This window comes from Lycium barbarum, chromosome 10 (assembly GCF_019175385.1).
Source record: "Lycium barbarum isolate Lr01 chromosome 10, ASM1917538v2, whole genome shotgun sequence".
Lineage (NCBI taxonomy): Eukaryota > Viridiplantae > Streptophyta > Magnoliopsida > Solanales > Solanaceae > Lycium > Lycium barbarum.
In genome coordinates this window covers 52,265,187-52,280,786 of record NC_083346.1, presented here as the reverse complement: position 1 = coordinate 52,280,786, position 15,600 = coordinate 52,265,187, and the positions used below count along the sequence as shown (strand labels likewise).

The following is a 15,600-nucleotide window of genomic DNA, read 5'->3' as shown; positions in this document are numbered from 1 at the left end:
CTGAAGGCATAACATGCTTTCTCCAACAATCACTAACCTTAAATATTCTTTGCTAACCGAAGTCTAAGCATAAGGTAAACTAGAATCATCAATACAACTCAATAATACGCCACAAACTTAGTCCTGCTAAATAGTCACTAACACTCACAACCAACAAGACACCAACAAGAATCACGAGGTAACGAGCCACACATAACAATACCAACCTAGGAATATCCATCCCAACACTATGTCCAGAGACCTAGGCATGCTTTCTCCATGAATCTATACTTTGCATAGATGAAATTCTAATCAGAGTCTAATTCAAGTAAACCGTAACCTACCTCGAGGTTGAGGAGGTGCCCGGAACATCCACTTGATCTTCATCTTCCATTTCTAAAAAGGAGGCAGAGATGGAAAGGTCTAGGAATAGCAAGGACTCCGAGTATGCAAGTTTCAAGGATTAAGGTATTCATACCCATTAAAAATCTAGAGAATCTAAATACAACTCCAGGCCCACAAGGGTAAAACCAGAACGTTTCCTCAAATTAGGTTTTATAGGTTCCCATTGACTAATAAGCTAGATCTTATTGTTATCTACACCGAAACAAGTCATAAATTGCATTCTTCTTTAAAGTCCCCAATTTCAAGAAAATCCAAGACTTAACCCATTTGCAAAATAGTGGAATAAATAGGATTTGGGTTTGGTTAATTAGCCTAGAATAGGAATCTAAGAGTTCCTTTGAAAATGCCATGTTTCTAAGTGAAGAAACCCATTTTACCTTCCTAGGGCATTGCAAGTTAGGAAATCACCATTTTTATTAATCCTTATAATCAAAACGTAGCAAATAAAGGAAGGGAGTCAAGAGAGATGAAATAAATAAGGTATAGATGTTACTTTTCCCAAGGTTCCATGAGATTTGCTCTAAAAATGCCCCTAATGGCAGCTTGATTTATCAGTTGGGTGAAAAATGAGGTCAAAACCCGAAATGGACTTTAAATGCTAGGTATGCCCAGCGTCGTCCGTTGTGGAGACAATGGGGCCGCTGTAGCGAGTGATCGCTATGGCGAACAATCGACCACGGGGGAAAGCTCAATCTCAAGAAAGTCCATTTCTCCCACCATGGTAGAAGTGGGATTCGCTGGGGCGAAGACCCTTAGTCATAAGCAGCCCGTGATGGCGAGCTGAGATTCGCTGGGGCGGATCCACTGCAGCGATCCACCCCTAGCCATGGTGAACTACTAGGCCTAGTGGCCATAGCTCGACTTCTAATATCCTTCTATCTCGACTTGGGGTCAACTTAAACAGAAAATCCTCCGCGTGAAACTAACAGGCACAATAGATCAGGAAGGTTTTAGGATATGAATTGATAAAGGTTCGGTAATGGCCTAACGGGTCGTTACAGTCTAAGGCTGCAGATCCTGCTGTCACACACCGTAGAATCTGGGAATGATGGCCTCAGAATCAGCTACGTGGAATAGAATTTGAGCACCGATCTGTATCTTTACCAGAAAATAGTGCAGCAAGTGTAGATGAGTACAAAACTACTAGTACTAGGTAGGAATAATGAGTACAACATATAAAGGTTGAAACTGAACATACAAGAAGAATCATACAACCAACATCTATATACCTCTTATAACCTTAGTCATGTTCTACCCAAAAAGATGGCAGCCAGTAATCAAGTGAGAGTGCAATGAGTCAAATGAACATATGCATGTACGCAAATGCACTAGTCAAAACTTATACTTGGTACACACACGCTAGTGGTCATTCGATCTAGTCGTGACCCATGGGGGACTGACGAGGTCCATATACTTCTCCACACCATCCGGTATGTACCCTCGGACTGGGTAAGAACCATATAATGTTGTGTCATCTCTGCACAACTCATACCATCACACCCAAAATCATTTCCCTTCGGGCTAAACACATCAATCTTACCTTTTTATCAGTCTCGACAGACCATCTCATATGTCATAAATGCCTCGTTACAATGAATGTATAAATGTATGCATGCATGGATAAGTAAAAGATGCACAGTAACAAGTGTTGTTAGAGGCATGAAGTAGGCAATGAATATGTACACATCATGAATCACATAATAACACCTCAAGCTCAAGATTGATGCCACTTTCATACTATAAATGAGATATGGTTGTTATGGCTCACTTTTACGCGAGGCATAAAAGCTATTCATAATTATGTACTCTTTTTAATTTTTTTTTAGAGTTGTCGCTTAATTTATTAAGGGAAATTAGGAAAACCAAGTTAAAAGGGTTAATTCAAGCTGAGAAAAATTCTTTTTAACCCAGAGTTCGAGGTAAGAGTTCTGTTAATTCCTTGAGGAAGGTGTTAGACACCTTGATATTATGAATCTGTAGAATATGGTTGACCTTAGAATTTCAATGTGTGATTTGTTGTTTTATTTGCTTAAAAGAGTTTAAAATGTTGTATATCAAGTCATGGCATATCATTTGAAATGTTATGGAAAAAACCCCTTTAATCGAAAAAAGAAGTTGAGTGCCTTGGGAAAATATACTAATAAGGTTTTCATTTTTCGGACCAAAAACACACCCAAGATTTCTCTTGAGTAGAGTTCAACTTAATTTGGTCCAAATGTTATGTCCTATTCATTGTCCTTATAAGTTTGTGAAAGCTTCAAGTATATCCTTTTTTTGTAAAAATGTGCCACAAGATTTATACAAGTTCCATTTAAAGTGAGCAAATGTAACAACCCGTTTGGTCGTTATAGTTTTTCCTGTACTTTCGCCCTAGTTAGCTCACTTTTGACTCGAGAGGACCATTGACACGCTAGCTGAGGTGTCTAGATTTTATTCGGGTGACTTTTTGTGAAATTGGGCTTTATGCAAAAAAGAGTTGACTCAAAGATGCCCTCCAGCTTGTACCTACTGAGGAGGAGAGGGTTAGGAGATTTGTGAAAGGGCTAAACACAACTCTTTAGTTGTCAGCTCTTCAGGTTGCAGCAATAGGTGCTTCATTTCAGAAAGTGGTGGATCATGCTAGGATTGTTGAGGGAGTTCGGCCGGAGGGTTATCATATGCACGCAGAGAAGAAGGCCCGAAAGGGTGGTGGTTACAATGGATCTTTCTCTAAGGGCCAGTGTTCCCAGTTTTATTCGGGATGCCCTGTTCAGTCAGCCATGCAGGTTTCAGTTGGAGGCCCATCAGGGACCAGTCAGTACTATTCTGTTCAACCAGGGGGTTCGCAGGCTAGAGCTCCAGATCATGGTGTTATTCGGCTTTGTCCATTCCTGTTCAGTGTCTGACGCTGCTAGACTGCGAATGCTTTGAGTATGGTGATACGGGGCATTTCAAGAGAAAGTATCCCAAACTTAGGCAAGGCGGCTAGGGTACTCAGTTTCAGGCTCCCAGAGCCCTAGCATCAGGTAGAGGGGGAGGATCTTATGGTGGAAACAATGCCCAGTCGGGGTGTAACGGTAGCCAGTAGAGGTGGCCTCAGCCTAACAGAGGCGGGTTTCAGTATGGTAGAGGTGGTCATCAGCCCGGTAGGGGTAGAGTTCAGATAGGGCAGGTTGATCGCAATGGTTTACAGGCTACTGGCAGACTGGTTCATTGTTATGCCTTTCCTAGCAGGACAGAGGTTGAGGGCTCAGATGCGGTTATTACAGTTAACATCTCAGTCTGTCACCAGATGGATTCAGTATTGTTTGACCCGGGTTCTATATTTTCTTATGTGTCTACATATTTCTCGATGGGTCTTGATATGTTATGTGATTTACTTGATGCCCGTATACATATATCTACTCCAGTTGGAGATTCTGTGGCTATAGATAGAGTTTTTCGATCCTGTACTGTCGCACTTATGGGGCATGGCACCTGGGTTGACTTAGTAATCTTAGACATTGTAGATTTTGATGTTATCTTGGGTGTGAGTTGGCTAGCTCCTTATCATGCAATTCTGGACTGTCATGCCAAGATAGTCACCTTAGCTATGCCCGGGGTGCCTAGACTTGAGTGGAAGGGTAACCTTAGTCCCTCCCCAAAGAAAATAATTTCTTAGCTTTGGTGAAAGACCTGGAAGCTCGTCCGGGAATACATCTGGAAACTCATTAACTACTGGAACAGACTGAAGAGTCGGTGGCTTTGATTCTGTATCCTGAACTCGGACTAAATGATAAATACAACCCTTGGCAATCATCTTCCTTACCTTGAAATAGGAAATAAACCTACCTTTCAGTGATGTTGTATTACCCTTCCACTCTAGAACTGGCTCTCCTGGAAACTGAACTTAAACCATCTTTGTTCTACAATCAACATTAGCATAACAAGTAGCCAACCAATCCATACCCATAATGACATCAAAGTCTACCATATCTAATTCAATCAAATCTGCCATAGTATGACGATCACAGACTATAACCACACAATCTCTATATACCTGTCTAGGTATCACTGGATCACCAATGGGTGTAGACACCTCAAAAGGTTTAATCAAGTCGAGTTTCACCCCAAATTGACTAGCAATAAAAGAGGTAATATACGATAATATAGAACCTAGATCAATCAGTGCATATACATCATGAGAAGATACTGATAGTATACCTGTAACCACATTAGGCGAAAACTCAAGATCCTGGCGACCAACCAATGCATAAATGTGGTTCTGAGGACCGTTTGAGCTAGAAGCTCCCCCTCTGTCTCTACCGCGGCCTACGGATGCCTGCAATCCTTTCCCCAAAGGACATACCAATGTTGATGAACCAACTACTGATTCGGTGGGCTGAACAATACCTCTACCACCTCTCGCTGGACACTCACGCATAATATGGCCTGTCTTACCACAAGCATAACAAAATCTGAACCCAAACAGTACGGTCCCGTATGTAACTTACCACACTGAGTACATCGTGGTAAATGTGGCCTAATCTAGCCTGTCTTATCTCTATACCGAGAACCTGAGGCTCTAGAACCCTGACCTGGTTCTGAATAGTAGATCGATCAAATCTCTAGCCTGTAAACTGCAGAGGTGAACTAGCCGCTGAGTGGCCTGAATGCCTATGTACTGCTGCCTCTGACCACCTCTAAACTCACTGACAGCACCTGAATAGCTAGCCTTCTTACTCTGGCCCCTATCATGCTCACGCTCAGTCCTCAGCTGCTGCTTACGCTCCTCTAGATTCTGAGTGTGCGCCTGAATATGATAATATCCATACTTGTCTGGAGTGAGGCTGTCATAAAGTCATCAACCAAATGTGGTCCCATTCCGCTCACAAACTGGTAGATACAATCTCCCATCTCAGCTACAACAACTGAAACAATCTAGCCAATGAATAAAAATGAAGGTTGTACTCCTGAACACTCATATTCCCCTGTCTAAGGTTCATGAACCTATCAGATTGGGCCCGTCGAATCTCTGGCCTCAAATAATGCCGAAAAAAGGCATCTGTGAACTTCTGCCATACGGGCGGGGGTGCATTAATCCCTTTAAATGACACCCAGGTCTCATACTAATGAACGAAAACATCCCGTAATCTATAAGAAGCCAACTTTACTGACTCAGTGTCTGAAGTATGCATCACCCGCAACGTCCTCAACATCCCATCTATAAAATTCTGTGGGTCCTCATCTGGTTTCGACCCAAAGAATTCTGGAGCCTTGTTACCATAAACTGTACCCTGTCGCTGTGCCTGAGCGGCGATTAACTGAGTCAACAACCAAATAGCCTCTCGCATCTCCTGGTTTGAGGCATCAGGTGGAGGAACTGGGGGTGTTGGAGCTGGAGCTCCTCTTTGCTCCTCTGGGGCGGGCAAAGTATGAGAGGTCTGAGATGGGACCTCATTATGGGACTCGCCCTCCTCAACATCTACAAGCGGTACCCGTCCAGTTCTCCTACCTGTTACTGACTTGCCCTTCGGGGCCGCTGAAGTTTTCCTCGTTACAGGCATTACTGGAATCATAACACACGGCCAGAAAAAGGGAATTCTTATAACATGGCTCTTTCGCACTATCTAAGATAAGAAATAAAGGCAATCTTCCTAAATGTCCTGCAGCCCCCCTGTTTATAAGTGTGGTGCACTACACACCCATAAACAGGACTCTACTAGACACGACTTGTAGACAACCTTAGAACGAACTGCTCTGATACCACTTTCGACACGACCCAACCAGAGGGCCGTGATGGGCACTCGGATTGAACCTACTGAGCACCACAAGACATACATGGCATTACGTGATCATACCTGAGTGTGGGCGATAGTGCTAACTAATAGATATCATGAGCCGTGAGGGACACAAGCCCAAAAGATATATATATATATATATATATAAATATATATATAAACGTAATCAACTGAACCCAAGTATACAAGCCGACAAGGCTACCAAAGATAATGATACAACAAAATATAGACCGAGATGTCCATAGAACCTCTAACTGTGCATATCATTATACGAGTGTCTACTGGAGTACAAGACATAATAAGGACGGGACAGGACCCCGCCATACCTATATGTACACGAAAGAAACATACCAAGCTAGGCCGCAACTCTAAAACAAGTGGAGTGCTCCATTACCAATCGCAAAGAAGGCAGCCTAAGGGTTTGAACCGTCTTCTTGTCTACCTGCAGGCATGAACGCACCGTCCATAAACAGAAAGACTTCAGTACGAATAATGTACTAAGTATATAAGGCATGGAAACAGTATAATAAAGACATGAGATAAAAGAGAAACAACCTGTACATCTGAATGCCTCTTAAGGCTGATGTCATCCATGCTTTCCTTTTTAAAAAAAATATTTTCATACATATATATCATAATACCGTACCCGGCCATCATAAGGCATGGTGTTATCCATACCCATCCATATTAGGCTCGGTGTTATCCGTACCTAACTGCAGTAGTATGCACAATAGATGCCGTACCCGACCGACTATAGCGCGGCTCGGTGTCAGAAAATAGCTGCATACATATATAAAGTATGCATGAGAGATCAAAGAAATGTTACGACTCTATCGGAGTGACGTAAGGTCGTTATACCTCCGATTATCATTATGGAGCTAACATCATTGGCATATCTCACCTTGAAGGAATCAATGACCATAAGATGAGATCAACAACCAGAAACAAGGTCAATAACTATGAGACAAGATCAATAACCATGAGATAAAATCAATAACATCATGAGAAGATCAAGAACATAAGCTTCCAATATTTCTAGGAATGGAGTCATTATGAAGGATATTTGTATATGTTCGTATCAATATGATCATGCCAAAAGAAAGAAAGGGACAACCTTAACATACCTCATCGTCTACTTAACCAATCAACGTTTACCTTTTCGAGCTCTCAAATATAAATTCAAGATGATTCACACTAAGGTTAAGTCGTTGAAACAATTATAAGGTCAAACTAAACTAATAGGTGAGCTAACAAAATTTGGACAGCATTTCCCCTATATCATACACTTCCTCCCAACTCCATAACAACTCCCAAACATTAATAACAATATCAACAATACGATAGCCAAAAGATTATATGCAAACTAATCTCAAATTAATCCCAAAATTTGCTTTCAAAATCAGTCCATAGTCAACAACTTCAACACAACACTTTATGACCTTTCTACTATGATTCTCTCCAGCTTTAAGACTTACTAAACCTCCAAATCAACCCAACATAAGTATTAGAGTGAAGAACATACCTTATAGCTTGAAGAACTTCACCTCACACAATTTACTCCAAAGCTTATTCACCACCACTCTAACTAGAAGTAAGAACACACACTTCTATGAACTAGTTGAGGATTTTAGAGCTTGGTCTTCTCTTGAAATGATTTGGGATGTTTATGGATGATGGAGAGAGCTTAGAGGGTCACTAGGGTTATGTTTTGGTGAACAAATGAGCCCCAAGTCATGGGAAATCTATTTATAGGCCAACAAAAAATTTCCACAGACATAAGGTACGGCCTCCATGTACGGGTCGTGCATTTTTGTACGTCCCGTACTTTCAGCCCGTACCTGGAAGATCAATTTTCCAACTTTTTGGAAAATTCTGGAAATTACGGGAAATGAGGTGCGGGACGTATAATGTTTTACGGGTCGTACTTTATCCCGTACTTCTCAGATTTGCGGTCTGCTAGTTGTATTGGAAAGAAGACTCACTGAACTTAAATTTACATAGGTTATGCATTCCATAACTCATCATATGCTAGGAGATATACCTCCCTCAAGTTGGACCAAAAATTCACAACCAAAATTATGCCAAGTTTCCCCAAAATTTCGACAAACTTAATTCCTTCGATTCGATTGATCCCGGAACCTTTAGACACCTGCTTAGCACTTGTTAAAATTCTTCCTTAACCTTATAAGGGTTCCATGACCTCTCCGGGCTTACGTTAGTTTACTTACGATACAAACGACGTGAAAATTTTCGATGTGTAACACATATTGCTTATGCTGATGATATGATTATATTCACATCAGCAGACATTGTTTCTCTATATCTTATAATGGAAATTCTAAAGAAGTATGAGAAGCCATCTAGCTAAAAATCAATATGGAGAAGAGTTCTGTGTATATGCATAAAAATGTTCCAAGGGACATTAGCATTACTGTAGAGGTTGCAACTGGTATTAATAGAAAGGATTTTCCTTTTATGTATTTGGGGTGTCCTATTTATCATTGCAGGAGGAAAAAGGAATTCTTCAATGCCTTGATTATCAAGCTTATGAACAAGTTTCAGGGTTGGAAAGGCAAGATGTTGTCCTTTGGAGGAAAAGAAATACTAATTAATCATGTTCTACAAAGTAGCCAATTCATATGCTATCTACCGTTAACCCACCAATTGGGGTAATTAGGCAAATGCACAAGATGTTTGTTCAATTCTTCTAGAGTAATACTATTGGGGGAAAAAGCAGACATTGGGTTTCATGGAACCAGCTTTGTGTTCCAACAAAAGAAGGGGGTTTGGGTTTTAGATCACTTCATGACGTGGCTCTTTCTTTATTTTGTAAATTATGGTGTAATTTTAGAACTAAGCCTACACTATGGAGTGCTTTCATGACCAATAAATACTGTAGAAAAGAGCATGCAGTAGTTGTTAAATGGAAATATGGATCCCAGACTTGGAAAATGATATTGGATGCCAGGGATTTAATAGAGCATCAAATTTGGTGGCAAGTAAGACTGGGAGATTCTCAGTTTGGTTTGATAACTGGACTGGATTAGGGGCAGTTTACCATGTGATAACTGAGGATAATGAAAGACTACAGGAAATGGAATATCGAAAGACTACAGGAAATACTATCTGCAGAGGTAGTGGAGCATATGTCAAATACAGTTACACCACCCAGGATGCAAAGAGGAGTTGACAAACCATGGTGGTTGTTGAATAATAATGGTGAATTTCAGTAAGATCTGCTTGGGATTTTGTTAGGTTGAGGGGGCAGGAAATTGACAAATATAAGTTCATGTGGGAAAAAGGCTTGCCTTGTAAAATCTCTTTCTTCTTATGGAGGTGTTGGAAATATAAGTTACCTTTGAATGATATATTGAGGAAAATGAAATTTAATATGGTGTCTAGGTGTTGGTGCTGCCTAAATCCTAAGGAAGAAACAATTCAAAATCTTGTCCTCACATCAGATATAGCTAAGAGAACATGGTTCTATTTTTGTGCTAGTGCAAGTATAAATATGGATGTAATACAACTTCAACAACTCATTGTGAAATGGTGGCAAGCACCAGTGATAGGAAGATTGAAGCGGATTTATTATGCAGTTCCATCAATTATTCTGTGGGAATTATGAAAGAGGAGGAATGGGATAAAGCATGGACAAAGAAAGACTGAAAGCAGGGTTATTTACTAGGTTTTTGTGACCATTTAGAGGTTGGTTCAAATGAGGAATCCCTCAATTTGGAATATTCCTAATTAATGGGGTGAATTGGTACAAATGATGGAAGGGGGTGGGCAACTATAAGAGTAACGAAAGTAATATGGAAATTTCCCCCTCTAGGATGGTGTGTTTGCAATATAGATGGAACTTCAAGAGGAAATCCTGCAAGAAGTTCATATAGTTTTTTTTTAGGGATGCGGAAGGGAACTTAATTCATGTGCAGGCAGAGGACATAGGTTATGCCACTAATACAGAGGCAGAGATCTGTGCAATACATGAAGCTTTGAGGTTTTTCAAGGGTAATGATTTACAGAATATCATTGTACAGACTGACTCAAAGATGATTCAAAAAATACTTGCTGAATGATGGAAACCACCTTGGAGTATTAATAATTGGGTGGAAGAAGTGGAAATCTTAATTAAAAATATGGATGTAATCTTCACCCATACATTGAGAGAGGCTAATAAATTGGCTAATGCTTTGGCCAATCATGCTTTGGATCATAGGGCAGTTTTTTGTCATAATTTTGAAGAGCTAGAAGTTCACATGAGGAGGATTTTGAATAGTAATAAGAGTCAAATTCTATATTGAGAACAAGAGGTGTTAATGAGTTTGACAAGATAAGAAGGTAAGGAATAGGAGATCCTTACACTCAAATCCTATGGGAAGAGAGTGTGAAGGATACGTTATCTAATTGTTTGTTATTTTTTAACAATAGAATAATGATAAGAGAAAAATACCATGTATAAATTAAGTTGTTATTTAATTTTAATACTAACATTTTTATATTTCTTTGCAGAAAATGTCATGATTTTGATAAGAAGATCAATATCTCATCAATCAAAGAGATATGTGGATTCAAGTACATTTTATAAAGGAAAATTTTCCACAAAAACAAAATGCTAAAAGAAAAGAAAAATGAGAGAGGAACGAAGTGCTGCAAAGATGGAGATAATTGTGCAAATTTTCCTTAAGAGTGGGACCCACCGAATTGAAACAAAACTAAAAATTAAAACGAAAAGACTCAAATGGTAGAAAATAGAAATGGAGATGCAGTGAATCTACACCCATATCAAAATCAAATCCAACTTGCCAACTTGATAAGATTTGCTGTGACTTGTGAGCACAAATTTAAAATGAAAACAAATGCAAGTTGCAACTTGCATGTTGCCAGATTTAGAGGAAGCAGTAAGTTTCACCTATACAAGAAATTCTATAAATAGCACTTGTTTGTGCTGCTTGATGGACGAGTTCGGTGGGGGAGCCAACAAGATTTTAGAAGAGTTCTTTTCTTCTTTGTTCCATTCTTAAGCTTATTCTTCTACAATATCTTTAATTATTCGATGTAGGAAATTATTCTAGTTCCTACTTTTAATTAAATAGCGGAATTATTCTTCTTGAATATTTCTTATTAATGGATAAGAATATTTCCATGAGTTGTACGGACTCCAATATCGAGTAACTTTCTTTTATGTTGGGAGAATGACGGATCTTGATATTTCCATATAATAGTAGATATTATTCCTCAATTTCACATGCTAGAGTTGAAGCTTTTATTTAATTTTTATTCGCGTTACAATTAGATGTTATTTCATCTGTTAACATCTATCTATTTTATACTACATATTAACGTATTACTAATTTTGTAATCGAGAGAGGCGAAAGAGGTAATAACGTTAATATTGGTATGGATAGATGTTAACATTTATTTAGTAACATCTATCTGGTTTATGTTATAATTAATTTTACACTTATTTGTAATCGAGAGAGGAAGATGGTGTAGCAATTAGTTATAGCAAGTAAGGTAACCGAAAGGAACTTACTATAAAGAGCATGTTTCAGTTCAAGCGTATATTTCTGGTGCTTTAATATGGAGTAATCCTAATGGTGCTGAAAATCCTCAACGATTTTTTAATCAAAAGCAGCAGACACCACCTAGTTTCCAAAATCAAAATAGAGGGCAACAAAACTTTCAACAATATCAACAACAGCCCCAAATAAATCATCAATCAAGCCTCGAAGACTTGCTGTATAAACACTTCAAGAATACTGATGACCTAATATAAAAACACAATAGGGCTATTGAAGAGAGGGCCGAAAGTCAAAAATCAGCCATTAAGAACTTGGAGATCCAGGTAAGCCAAACAGCAACCCTCGTGTCAGGACAAATTCAAGGTGCTCTACCAAGCAATACCGAGAAGAATCTGTTACACCTCGGAAAATTTTCCGTTCATGCACAATGAATAGACTTACGAAGGGCACGACGAATACGATGTTTTGATGAGTAAGAAATAATATTTGATGATTATAAATGAGATTTCAAAGACATTTGAGGTAGGAGACGAAAGTTGCTAAGGAAAGCAAGATATATGTTGTGTGTCGGGAAAGAAATTATGAGCATTGAATTAATGAGGACATAATGATGTCTTGAAGAAGAGTTATAATGTCCCTTAGATTGTTAACGAGGTATTAAACAAGTATCAAGAAGGCCCCGTAAGGATTTGAGAGCAAACCAAGTAACAAGAACGAGATCAGAAAGAAGATGAGTTATACGGTCGATTATATGGTCCGTATAATGGTCCGCAGAATTTTCACAGTGAAGTCCCTCATTGGTGAGATTATACGGTCACTTATACGGACCGTATAAAGTTATACGACCCGTATAATGTGCCGTATAATGGTCATAGAGGCAAGATGTTGAAGAGGTCATTTTACGGTCACTTATATGGCCCGAATAATGTGTCGTATAATAAACACAGAAGCGAGAATTTGATGGGGTGATTTCACGGTCACTTATACGGACCGTATAAGTGTCCGTATAATTATGTCGGGTCAGATTTTAAGTTTTTAAATAAGAGACCCAAGTTCATTATTTTCATTCCCATTTCTCCTCCACGACTCAAGAGTTCTCTAGAACCTTCCAAACACTTCATATACAAGAATCCAAGTGAAACTAAAGATCCACTTCATCAAACCCACAAAATCAAGTGTAAGAAACACATTAAAGCTCATCCAAGTCAAGGAATATCAATGGAAGTGAACTAGGGTTTTGGTGCAAGAGAAGTATTTCAACTCAAGGCTTATTTATACACTATCAAAGGTAAGTTTTATGGTATTTCCATGTTATTTAAGGTATTGAAAATTTGAAACACTTGGATTGTAGAAGGAGAGAGAAAATGGGCCATGAGTGTGTGAATAGTGACATTTTGAGTAGTAGTTTGGAGTGAATCATGAATATTGAGATGTGGTGATTATAAGTAAGCTATAAATGATATTAAGGACATGGTATAATCATTATATGTGAGAAAACGTACTAGTATACTATGACCATGAATATGGATGAATTGAAGTGAAATTGTGAAATGAGGGTAATGTAGATGAATAAAGGTTGTGGGTTATGATATTGTGAATGTTGTTATAAATGTTTAGGAGTTGATATACAATATGGGGAAGGTTGTATAGACAAAGGAAATTCTACCCAATTTCTTTAGCTTTAGTAAGCACGTTCATATAATCGATTAGCTAACGTTAATGCGAATTCTCTTGAACGTAGAAACGTGAGCATTGAAGGAGAACAATCAAGCGATGGAATTGCTAAACGAAATAGGTATGTAAGGCTAGTCCTTTATTTCTAAGGCATGACTCTTATGGTATGAATCCTCCTATCTTTCCATGATTTTCCTACATATCGGGAATTACGAATCTACGAGTATAAAGAGCTTCATACGAGATAAAGAAACGAGATGCGTTACAAGCGTGACAATACTGATGATGAATCTAAGTATAGAAGTCCTAAAGCTCATGATACGATATTCCTACGAAGATAATGATCCTTATATGATTCCTATGATATTATTTCCCTACCTCTCCATGACCTTCTTACATTCCGGGAACTACGGGACAATATTGATAAAGAGCTTCTTATGAGATAAAAATGAGAAATATGTCATGAATACGAAGATAATGATGGTAAGTTTAGGCCTAGAGATTCTAAAGCAATATATAATGTCTATGAGATGTATGTGATGGCAATGATGATGATGAATTTAAGTATAAAGAATCCTAGAGTAACATACGATGTCCATGAGGCTAATAATCCTAAATATGGTTCCATTGATACATTCCTTGTGTACACTCACCTTAAAATGTTAGTCCCTTCAAGGTGAGATATGATGAATATGATTACTCCATAATGTAATCGGGGGCTCTCAACCTTATGTCACCCCGACATTGTTATAGATTGTCTATAAGCTCTAATGCATGTCCTATGACCAATGTTCCGAAAAGTTACGAATCTATGTTCATAGGTGGTTCCATATGAGATAAAGTTAAGAGATATGCCATAGATACGATGATGGTAATGATGAGTCTAAGTTTAGAGATTATAAAATCTATCATGCGATATTTTTACGAAGTTCATGCTACAAATATGATATGATTTTCATAGATAGTCTTTAAATTCAAATGCATGCTCTATGAAAAGTTATGATAAGCTTATGAGATATATGTGATGATAACGATGACGATGTTGATAGTGATGACGATAATGATGACGATGATAATAGTGTTGACGCTAATGATATTCATGGGCTTTTATGTATATGTGCCTATGTGTGGCTATTATGAAAACCTCGAGCTTATATGGCCGGGTAGAATATATGTATATATATATATATAATGCGCGCGCACCACTACAGTTGGGTACAGATACCACTGAGCCTTGGTAGGGTCGGGTACGAATATCACTGAGCCTTGGTAGGGCCAGGCATGAACAACACTGAGCCTTGGTAGGGCCAGACACGTATAACACCAAGAATTATTATAGATGGGTATGTAAGACATCGAACATATATAGTCGGGTACGATACTACTATGTATTAGAATGTATGAAAAGCCCGAAGGATATGTAAGTGATACTATCGAGCCACTATGTGGCCGAATACGGATAATGTTTAATGTGTATGAGCAGATACGGTACTATGATATACATATATGATACGACGATATATGCGCTATGATGATACATGTACTATGGTTATATACGATATAGGCATGAAAGGTATCCACCCCTGAAAGTTATGCAGGTCATATCTTCATCTTATGTCTTATGATTTCTCCATTATGTTCATTTCATTCATGCCTTACATACTTAGTACAATATTCGTACTGACGTCTGTTTTCTTTGGACGTTGTGTTCATGCCCACAGGTAGACAGGGGGGGGGGGGGGGGCGACCCAGATTTATAGAAGCCGATAAGCAGACTTTTGAGAGCACTCCATTATTCCGGAGGTGCCATTGATTTACTGTTTAGTGTACATATATGTTTTGGGCACGACGGGGTCCTGTCCCGTCCATATGTCTAGTACTCTAGTAGAGGCTCGTAGATAGGTATGTGTGGGTAGCATGGTCTCACGATGTTATTATTGTATGTATATTATTTTGATAGACGAAGGGCTTATGTGTATAAAAGTATTTATGTTTCCAAAAGAAAAATGGTTTTCCTATGATTTGAGCATTAGATTAATGTATGAACGCTTGATGTGTACGTTGGGTAACGATACGAGCGGTGCTCGGTGGTTAGCCCCGGGTACCCGTCATGGCCTCTAGTCGGGTCGTGAAAGAATCCAAGGGAGCACCTCAAAGTCATTGCCCTACGATCAGGTAAAGCTCTTGATGATCCGTATGCGGATCGACAAGGAACTCCATGAGAGGTAGAACATGTAAATGAAAGCAAGAATAAAGAA

General features: G+C 38.9%; 1 long non-coding RNA gene across 5 annotated transcripts in view; it reads right to left on the bottom strand.

The window, feature by feature from the left end:
• The window catches only part of LOC132614685 (uncharacterized), a 35,556-nt gene extending 24,714 nt beyond the window's left edge, over positions 1 to 10,842 (bottom strand). Inside the window, exons 1-2 of one of the 5 annotated variants that reach the window (XR_009572407.1) lie at positions 6,495 to 10,842; positions 4,567 to 5,911 (exon numbers count right to left, since the gene is read on the bottom strand). This is a non-coding gene — a long non-coding RNA (uncharacterized LOC132614685). The remainder of the gene's footprint in view (positions 1 to 4,566; positions 5,912 to 6,494) is intronic. The other 4 variants (XR_009572408.1, XR_009572411.1, XR_009572409.1 and 1 more) reach the window with 4 other exon arrangements.
• Positions 10,843 to 15,600: the final 4,758 nt, after the last annotated feature.